The sequence below is a fragment of the Tamandua tetradactyla genome, chromosome 12 (assembly GCF_023851605.1).
Source record: "Tamandua tetradactyla isolate mTamTet1 chromosome 12, mTamTet1.pri, whole genome shotgun sequence".
Classification (NCBI taxonomy): Eukaryota; Metazoa; Chordata; class Mammalia; order Pilosa; family Myrmecophagidae; genus Tamandua; species Tamandua tetradactyla.
This window is the reverse complement of record NC_135338.1, coordinates 59,125,602-59,136,745: the sequence shown is the minus strand read 5'-3', so window position 1 is coordinate 59,136,745 and position 11,144 is coordinate 59,125,602. Positions and strand designations below refer to the sequence as shown.

Here is an 11,144-nt window from a genome sequence, read left to right as displayed (position 1 = left end):
CAGTGTATGAAAGTATCTCATATGCTCAGGGTAACCACGAGGCAGGGGATGAGGCCATTACCAAGAGAAGCAAAAACTTGAAAAAGTTTTGCATGCCATGCAAGAGCTTAAGCTTTTCCTAAGTGAAAGATGTAAAGACTCCCCTCCCCCACCACCCCCCCCCCCCCGCCGCCCCCTTCTCATACCCTTTTGAGACAGGATCATGGATTGCACGAAGCCCATTCTTGGAGGATTTTAATCAAGACAGTGATAATCATATGATAGTGATTTCAAGCCCATTGAAGGAGGCTTGAAGGAAACAAGACATTGCAAATTTAAACATCCATGGGGCTCCATGGAACGAGTTTGCACCCACAGGGCCCATCATAGACATTTTCTGCAGCAGGAAGGAGCCCAGATCCTGTAGCTTCTGCAGTCACTACTCCAAGCAGCTCACTCCCTCTCTCAGGGGAGACTGTGTCTGTTCCTGCTACATGAAACAGCCAGGCTACCCATCTCTAAATCTGAAGTCTCCCAACAGGTGTGAAAAATAGGTAGCATCCCTTGAAGTGGACTGAGAAGAGATTCATTCTTTATCAATTTTGGCTTTGGAAGGCTCAATCTCCCGTGTTCATTTCTCACTGCTTTTGCATTTAAAAGAAGTGAAATTAAAGTATTAATCAAAAACATACAAATGAGGCTAAAGTGTCAGCCTGCCCTTGGGCCCCACTGATTACTTCTAGCAGGCCCAGCCTCTTCTTGAGTGCAAGGGGGGTGCCCCGCTGCTCCTTCCCGAATGGCCAGCCCACCAGAGGGACAGACTTTAATTAATCCTCTGCTACTGTTGAAATTGCATTGTCCCGAAGGGAAGCCCAACTAAGCAGGAATATTATTTTAAACATATACTGTAAACAACACTCATCCTCCAGAGAGTTCCAAGGTGTGGTGGCTTTGACTCCTTCACTGCCAGAATCAGAAGCTGTTTGTTTTTTGTCATCTCCTAAACTAAGCACTTTCTTTTTCTTTACCCATTTCTGTCCTGTTGATGTTCTAATAGTAAAGGTGGACAATCAGAGGAAATGAATCACAAATCATGATAAACATCTTTTTAGTTCTCCTGAAAGTGATTGTTCACAATTTTCTTAAACTATCAGTTTAATAAAAGTGAGAATGAAAATAATAAAAACAACAATTGTAGCTAAAACATATAATGCCTGCTATTGTTTTAATCTATCTAATTATTTATCTATGTATCTATTTACCTGTCTATCTATTCATCCATTAACCTCGACAACCATATGGGATGGGTGTTATTATTAATCTGATTTGACAGTATGTAAATTGCAGGTAAGAAAGCTTAAATAACTTGCCCAAGGTCACACAGCTAATAAATAGTAGATCCAGGCTTTGAAGGTAGTTGGCATGCCGTCGCAGGCCTTATTCTGAGCTACAATATTCTACCAGATTGACACTTTACTCCTTCCAAGGTTCTGATTTTATTCATTCATTTGTGAGAAGAAAATCCAAGTGGGGTTCAACTGCTATATCCTACAGGCTGTCTTTTGAAAGTTAAATGCATGTATTTCTTTTCTTCTTCTTTTTTTTTTTTTTTGGCATTGCCCTCTTTTTTTTTTTCTTTCCATCTACAATTACTTAATCACATGCATAATTACTTGCATGGGAAATTGGTTCCTTAGTATGAGATGAGCACTAGGAACCAAACATATTGCCCCTGAGGCCTCTCGCAAGGTGAGATGGATCATTCGGAACTAGCTGCTTTCTTTGGAATTCTTTAAAAAATGACCTGCTTTTCTTTGGAAGGGCCAGAGAGGAGATTTGGAGAGTGCTTTCCCCCCACAGGCTCCCTTGAGATCTCTGTGAACTTGGCAAACTTGCTCAGAATTACCCCAAAAGAGCAATTTGTTCCCTAGCAAAACAGGATAATTGTCTGGGGCAGACCTGAGGCTGCTTGTGCACGGGTCAACAGAAAGGGAGGGAGCAAGCTCTCCAGCGAGAGCCTGTTGGGGAAACAATTATCTGGCTTCCTTTGAATCAAAGATAGTCCCGCGCTTCATGTGCACGCACAGAGATCAAATATAGTGTGCCGTCTCTACAGATTTTCTTCCTTTCAGGAAATTATTCATTGATAAAGCTGCTGGCCCAGACAGCCAGCTTCCTTACAGTAACTGCTCTTTGCTTTCTGAGAATAAGCCAACTAGGCAGAAACTGTTATTGCTCCTAATGATGTCTCTTCCCTTTGGAGAATGGTTTCTCTTCCCCTCTGCCCAACTTGCATCATCTCAAAGAAGTAGAGAAACAGCTTATTCTCTCTCAAATAAATGAAGGAGTCTATAGTGCTCCCACCACGGGACTGACGTCACTTTCCAGCTTGTTTCAAATATGCAGAAACAAGGGCTTTGATTGCTGTGTGGAATTCATTCAGTCTGCACCCATGAAGTGCCATCCTAGGGTGCCCAGTTCTGAAGTTTCAAAGAAATAGGAGAGGCAATCCCTGCCCTCCAGTGCCTGGCTATCTTTGCAGAGCAGAGACTCCTTCTCACCTGCAATCAACAATCAATTGATCTTGACATCTGGATCTTGGTGGAGGAGATCAGAAGGCCCTCCCCATGGTTGATGGAAAAGAGTGCTGCTAACAATTAGCTTTGGTTCCCACTTGGCCCAGGATGGAATAGAGAATCATTATCATTATCCTCTTGAATTCTAAGGAAGTCCTAGAGATAACCTAGTCCAATCCTCTCATTTTACTTGGATAGAAGTTTAGGTGCAGGGTTGGCAACACTTTGTCTAAAGTTACAGAGAGAATGATTGAAACTCTGAAAGCAAGGATTAACCAGGGCAGGAAATGTTCTAGATCTTGCTGCCAGAGTAAATAAGAGACAGAAAAAGCAAGAAGAAGCCATGCATGAATGAAAGCCATGCAGTTTTTGATAAAGCATGGGTGAAGCCAGGAAAAGACTCTCTGATCAAGGAAAAGAGACATGAGGGTCAGAAAAAGCAAGATTGATGCAGGCCATACTTCTATCAAGTCCTAATTCAGGGGCAGACTCTTCTTCGCTCCCACAGTTGTAGACTTTCTTAGTATCAGTAGCTCCATTGGTAATTGTACTTAGAAAGGATCCAGAACACTTAAGAAGAAAATCGACCTTGATTAAGGCAAAAACAAAGTGAAGCAAAACCATGCATGAGCTTTTGTCACACATTGGTCTCTCAAAGTCTGAAAGGTGGTAAAAAGGGATTATTATTTACTGATTCCCATCAACTTTCCTATCACTGCCAAAAAGCACTTCACTTATGTGATCATCTTCCTAAATCTTTTCAATAATCTTGAATATAAATTGAGGATAACAGAGGATGAGTAATTTGCCTTTTAGTCTTACAACTAGAGAGGGAAGCTCTTCTTTAAGGCAACACTTCTTAAATTCTCTTCTGTTCTCTTGCTACTATCAAAATCACCTACTCAGATATATAATCTTACACTTTTAAAAGTTCTTTCTTACATGCATTCTCATTTGACCAACATAAATCTCCATTTCACAAGTGACCAACTGAGTCTTATCAATGTTAAATAATGTCACCAAATTCAAATAGCTAGTAAGGATAGAGCCAATTTTAGAAATTTGGGATATCATAATTCAGGCTCCTAGTTACTGCTCTTGATATATGGACTTTAAAAATCAGGGATAGAAAGTAGAACTTCATTAGACTGAGCAACACTGGAATCCAGAAGCCTATGTAAAGACAACTTTCTCAAAACTACCTCAACTCTTGAGCAACTCAAAGTTCTGGATAGGCAAGATATTCCTGTAGCATTTCTGCTCCCTTATATTTTTCTTTTCATGTGATTCTGTACGAAAGAGTATGAAAGAGTATCAGACAATTAGGCATTGTTTTTATAAGCTTGTTTTCCCTCCTGCATCTCCAAAGACAAGAATTATGTATACATTTTGTAGCAATGCAATAAACATGATCAGAGGAACTAATTTCAGCTCAGATCCATTTCTCTCTTATAAGAAATATACACATACGCACACATATACACTAACACATGAATTAAAAGTGAGGAAGAGTGCACCATCTTCAATGTAAAAATAAATAAATAAATAAATGGCCACAACCCCAAACCACAAACTATGGAGCCTTTCTGTCAAATACAATGAAGCTTGAACCCAAATGTGAGAGGATGGAAAGAGCCAACACGGGCATTCTCAAACTTTAGGCAGGATTCTGTTTTCTCTAAAAGTTGCTGTCACAGTCCTAAAAGAGTCATCTGTGAATCCTTATATCCAGAGTTGTGGTTTAGACACAGGGGACAAAAACAGAAGAAGAAAATAGAGGGAATGTTTTTATAGAGATCTCACTTTGTGCCACATAGTGGAATGATAAGTGAAGCTGAAAGGAGAGTAATTACATAACAGACCTTCTCAATTTTCAGTAATCCTGTCTCCTGGCAAAGAGAGATTGATGGGAATCAGGTAAGGTGTTAAAGGGAGAGGAAGCCACAATCAATATATCATATCTTATCAACAAATCAAACCACAAGGAGCTGCTATGATGTGGCTTCACATAATGTGTAATGGTCACTTGAATGTCAGAAATAGATCGGGAGATACCCCAACACAAAACACCCACAGCCTCAGCCCAAGTCCGTCTTTCCTCAATATACTATTTTTTTAACAAAATGCTAGCCCAGAAAGTAGTGCTCACACTTAAGAATGAGTAAATACCAGAAAGGAAATAGCAGATTTTCAAACATTTTTGAAGAAAGAAAGGGAAAGAAGGAGGGAGATGAGCAAAACTCAGGTAAGAAATATGTACTTAAGGAGAAGTTATTCCTAGGAACAGATGGTTTGGAGAAATTAGAGACAATTGATGTCTTAGGAAAGCAGTTCAAGAAAGAGACAAAATAGGGCGGGCCACGGTGGCTCAGCAGGTAAGAGTGCTTGCCTGCCATGCCCGAGGACCCGGGTTCGATTCCCGGTGCCTGCACATGTTAAAAAAAAAAAAGAAAGAGACAAAATAGATTAAAAGATAAATGGTCAGATAGTAGAAAGGAGTTGAGATGGTAGAGCTCAGAAAACAGATACAAGAGAGAAATGAAATTGTTATAGAGATAAAAGATACATTTGAAACAATCAGTAAAAGATAAAGAAATATATTAACTAAAACAGAGAGAGAGGTTATGTAGAAAATATTCTTGGGAAAACAGTTGTCCTTCAAAAGGGAAAAAATAAAATGACTACAGAAAAATACCTACATATTGGGGAAAGAGATTCAGTACGCAGAGAATAGCATGTACTCAAGATGAAAGACAAATGGCTGAAGAAAATATAAAATGATATAGTTTAAGAAAACTTCAATTTTATAATGACTTGAATTTGGTGTTTAAACCACTCACTGTGTCTCAGGGAAGAAAATGAAAGAGGAGAATCAATACCAAGATCTATCAAGATTATTGAATAAGGATGAATACTGAATCCTGAGGGCTTCAAGGTAAGAAAAAAAAAGAGAGAAAGTCACCTAGAGAGAAGAAAATAATCCAATTAGCTGTAGCATCTCTACAACAAAATCAAGGCCAGAAGGCTGGAAAGCAATATTGACAAAATCCTAAGGGAAGTGATATGTGTCCCAAGAATTCCAGCTCATCTAAATTCCTTGGAGACATAGACTGCTGCTTTTGGTGTCAAAGATAGGGGATTTAATCAATTCAGATAGTGACCACAACTGCAGGTATGTCAAACAGCCTTATAAAGGGTCTGTTACCTCTCCTTCATGGACTTTCTTTTCTTTTAGCAGTGGCCCAGTTAGAGAGCATGTTGGTAGCTCCTAAACGCACAGGCTCAATGAAACCCAAATCCATCCCTTTAAAATCTCAATCCCTTCAAAAATTCCCCTGATGCTTTCCTCCAAGATGGAGCTGGTTTGATCAATCATATCATATGTTATATCAAATTGTTCTTATTCTTTACATGTTCACTAGAAGAACAAGTGAACGGCATTGCTCCAACTCATATTACAGTTTGTTTCCTTGTTACTTATATCTTTGTGAAGAAATTCAGATGAGAGAGAGGCATCTTACCAGGTGTCAGGAATGCTGCCAGCAAAATATAGCCTCAGCCAGATCTTCACTGAATTCCAACTGTTTCTGATGCCTTCGTCACTGTGATTATTAGAATATAAGACATTGCACGCATTTCTTCTGCATCTTTCCTGCTACTCTCAAAGTTTTTCCTGAAATTATTGGCACAACAAATTCTGTTTCTACTTCCTAAACATAATGTATATTATTTCTTCAATAAAATAAATTTTCCTTTTCAGAAATACTACCAAACATTTTTCGTGTTTAAGGGCCATGCACAAAATTTCTAAAAAATCCAAGAATTTAAGAAATAAGCCTTTCCTGAGGAATGAGAAAACAAGAGATCAAAATAATTTAGAAATACAGGAGACAGATTAGAAGGGCTGGAACTGAGAATTAAATCCTTTAGTATATGGAGCTAAGGCTAAGTAGCCTTGGAATCTCTGGTTGGAGAATAAAACACATGTGTTATAAACCTTGGCAATATAAAAGCAATAATATAACTAAGAAATTCCTAAGAACGGGGAATACATAGTAAAAGGCAATTTCTTGGTACTAATGTCTCAATGTCTCACAGTTAAGAATCAATTGATACTATCTAAAGGTTATACTAATTTTAATCAAATAATAAATCAAATAAAATAATTCCCAACTGTTCATAGTTTTTCACATTTTTTTAAAATTCATTGAACCAAGACTTTAGTGACATGAGAAAATATGCTTAACAAATGGTACAATTTCCTAAACCTGCTTCTATCTACCCATCCATCTAACCTTTTTTTTTTTGCATGGGCAGGCATGGGGAAATGAAATCTAACTTTTATCTATATATATGTACAAGGGGAGTGCTTGAAATTATATAGCTGACTGCTAAAAGTCATTTTTTAGATGATAGCATTTTAGTGACAAGTGTTTTTTCTTTCTACTTTTTGCATTGTTTGGATTTTCATATGAGCATTTATAAACCAAGGAAATGATGTTAAACTTTCAAGGGTGGGTAATCTTGCCAATTAAGAAATAGGCTATTGGGTGTTAAGCATCTATGTGTATCAGAGAGTCTGGTTGACCCTGAGGGGATCAAGCTATCCATCCCATTGCAAAGAAAGGAAGCATGGTTGGATGAAGCCTAATGATGCGCCAGAAGGGAGAACAGATGCTGGCTCTCGATCTTGCTTTGTGGGCAACACTTCCTTAGCAGCAATAGTCCTTAAACCACAGGACTGTAGACTGAAGGACGAGAAGAATCCAAGGATACATTCAGTGGACATTTGAAGGATGAAATGTCAAGAAAAAACAACTTGGTACAGCATAAAATTGGATCAAGTGGAAACAATGCAATAGGAACTCTGTGTTTACATGAAGGTGTAGCAGCACCAAGCAGGTGGCCTCCAGGTGAGGCAGAGAGCAGGTACCAGTAGGGCGACTCCCATCTTGCTGGCTTTGATGAGGCCCAGTGAGCTTTCCAGCGTGTGCCCCATGGCTCTTTCACGGCAGTGCATATTTCTCTTTGTAAAATCTCTTCCTTAAAAATTAAGTGCAAAAATCAGCATTTATTTTTTGTTTTGTGTAAAGTTTAGAATGAATATTGTTTGCGAGACAAACACAAGGAAATAAATCTTCTCACAGAGCCAGTTTGGGAAATTAAACATTGATTGGATCCTACCCAGAAAGGCTTGGGGGAAACCAAATCATTGGTATCTCAAACTCATTACAGGAAGGGGGTGGATTAAAGGTTTTCAGGTTTGACAGAGCTAAGCTGAACCCTTCCCCAGACATTTTTTGCCCTGGAATTATCTATCCAGAGGAGAGGGGGAATCACCCACAACAGAAACAAAGATAAAACAGACAGAGTTCATCGACTTGTGGGTTGCCATCCAAAATCTGCTTTGTACTGAAATCCCGTGAAGAAACAATTGCAGCCTGATCAAGTCACATAGGATTAGGGGACTAATGGATGAAAAACCTTTGCACAAACAGAACCACATTCTCTGGATTTAGCAGAAAATTTTGACTGCAATTAATTTGTAAGAGGGAAAATCTGGCAGAGCATTTCAAAAACTAAGAATCCGGATAAATGGAGCTTGAATCTCGCAAATGAGAGTGTGTTATGGGGTGAGTGATATCCTCCCAAAGGACAAATTATAGTCCTAACCCCTTGTCCAGTGGACGTGACCTTATTTGGAAATAGGGTCTTTGAAGACATTATTAATTAGAATGAGGCCAGACTGAAACAGGGTGGGCTTTAATCTGAGATGACTTCTATCCCTATAAGAAGGGGAGAACTGGACACAGACAGACAGACAGATACACGGGGGAGAATACAATGTGATGACCGAGGCAGGGACTAAAGCACAAGGACTTCTGGCAAACCATCAAAACTAGGAAGAGACAAGGAAAGGTTCTCTCCTACAAATTTCAGACTTTTACCCTCTTTAACTGTGAAACAACAAATTCCTGTTCCTTTAAGCCATCCGTTTCAAGTAGGACAAGCCTAGGAAACTGAGGCAGGGAGAGACAGAGAGTATCGATAGAGAGCAAAAAGGCTGAAGCAAATTATCATAAACTTCAGAGGTATAAGTAAAAAGTGATCTTCCATCATTTAACTTCAAAAAATATTTCAATTGGCACTGGATTTATGGCCATATCCTTGGTTTAGAAAGTCTTAAAACACAAGGAACACCTATTATAACATTTTATTAGCCAACGTCTTCGGTTCAGGGAGACAAAGCTATTTAAGCAGCTTCAAGGATTGCCAAGGGAGAGAAAAGTGCATGTGTGTGTCTGGGGGATGTTGGCAGCTCATCTTTCTTATTCTCCAAGTCTCCAAAGAAGTTACACCAAGGAAGCTCCAGGCCCCTCTGCAAGTTAGGTGATGCTTGCGAGGACTTCCTCTATTTTACTGCTATCTGCTATATTGTGGCCCCATCCCATTCCAAAGTGTTTCACATTTATTATTTTAATTAATCTTCACAACAATACCATTTAATTGCTATGAGGAATAAGATTACTGATGGCATCTAGAAGGAGTTTAATAAAGAGTCACTAAATGAATGACTGGATTGGCCTGGCCCAGAACAGGCATTCAGAAAATAGAAGCTATTATTATTATTGTTGTCAGTTATGAAGACAAGAGATCATATTTAATTTGACCATCCCCAGAAAATGTTCTGCAGCTAACATATAAGGGGAAACTTGAAAAATAACTAAACTTTATCTTCCCACTGTAGCAGCTACAGCCCAAACTTGAGCAAGCCTCGTGGGTTCAGCCACCAGCAGAGCAGTGGTGGCAGCTCCCCTCAGGAGGCAACCAGATCACCCCTTCCTGCAGCCTCACCATGGCACCCACAGGCACAGCTGTCTGTGGCCAATGCGTGTTCCTCCATCATAGGTTGATGTTGACAAAGCTGCCAGAGATATTTTCAACAAAGGATTTGGTTTCGGCTAGGTGAAACTGGATGTGAAAACAAAATCATGCAGTGGCGTGGAAAAACATCTGTTTCATCTAATACAAGACACTGGTAAAGTAACTGGGATCTTAGAGACCAAATGCAAATGATGCTAGTATGCTCTTATTTTCACAGAAACATGGGACACTGGTAACACTCTGGGAACAGAACTCGCAATTGAAGATCAGATTTGTCAAGGTTTGAAGCTGACATTTGATACCATCTTCTCACCAAACACGGGAAAGAAAAGTGGTAAAATCAAGTCTTCTTATAAAAGAGAGCATACAAACCTTGGTTGTGATGGTGATTTTTATTTCACTGGACCTGTAGTCCATGGTTCAGCAGTCTGGTTATAAGGAATGGCTTGCTGGTTACCACATCACCTTTGATGGTGTCAAATCAAAGCTAAACATGAATAACTTTGGAGTGGGCTACAGGCCTGGAGACTCCCAGCTAAACACTAATGTTAATGATGGGACAGAATTTGGAGGATCAGTTAATCATAAAGTTATGTGAAGATCTTGACACTTGAGTAAAACTTGCTTGGACACTGGGTTCCAACAGCACTCATTTGGGCATTGCAGCTGAAGATCAGTTGCATCCCACTGCTTCAATTTCTGCAAAAGTCAACAACTCTAGTTGAATTGGGGTGGGCAACACTCAGACTCTGAGGCCTGGTGTGAAGCTTTTGCTGTCTGTTCCAGGGCCTAAAGAGCATTAAGGCTGAAAACCACAGACTTGGGCTTGCTCTGGAGCTGGAGGCTTATGCCAGCTCAAGAAACCTCTGGGAATGGCTATTGGGAGACTTGGCCTTAACGTATTTCCACTGTGACCAGCAGGCTTTTTTCCACCAAGAAGGTGATCAGAACAAAGGATGATCTGAATAACGGCTATATTTTTAATATTTAGTCGCTACTTGTTAGCTGCTTTCTAGTTGAATTGGTGATCTAGTTACCAATGCTGCAGTCATGTAGTTATCTATACATTATTTAAATGGATTTAACTGTTAAATGTACTACTCACCAATAATGAAATAGACCTTTATGAAAATTGTGGAAGAAAAAAAATAAGCTGCTGCTCTACATGTAGAATTGCATTGCCAAGCTCACTATGAATTTTATAAAGCCACATACTTTATAATCAGAAGCAGAAACACACACAGTTCAGGAGCTGTGATACATTTTGATGATAAAGGAAAATGCACTTTTATATATATACACTCTTCTTCCTTCTCCTCTCCCTACAGGGGAAAAATGGGAACTGAGTGAATGATAAGGAGAAGACAGGAGGGCATTTCCTGCTTTAAAAATGCTGAAGTGGAGCAGGCCATGGTGGCTCAGCAGGCAATAATGCTTGCCTGCCATGCCAGAGGACCCGGGTTTGATTCCCGGTGCCTGTCCATGTAAAAAAGAAAAATGGTGAAGTGACTAAAATATTTACATATATATATGTAATTATATATATGTAAATATATATATTTTTATGTAAAATATATATATTATATACATATATATATATAATTTCTGTTGACTCTAACAATTTTCTAAACTGAATTAGGAAGAACAACATTGATTTTGCTAAATTGAAAACCCATTCAAAATATTGAGATTTTGAGGCTGATC

The 11,144-nt window shown here is 39.2% G+C and overlaps 1 pseudogene; it reads left to right on the top strand.

The window, feature by feature from the left end:
• The first annotated feature begins 9,443 nt into the window (after positions 1–9,443).
• Positions 9,444–10,400, top strand: LOC143651535 (non-selective voltage-gated ion channel VDAC2 pseudogene; annotated as a pseudogene).
• Positions 10,401–11,144: the final 744 nt, after the last annotated feature.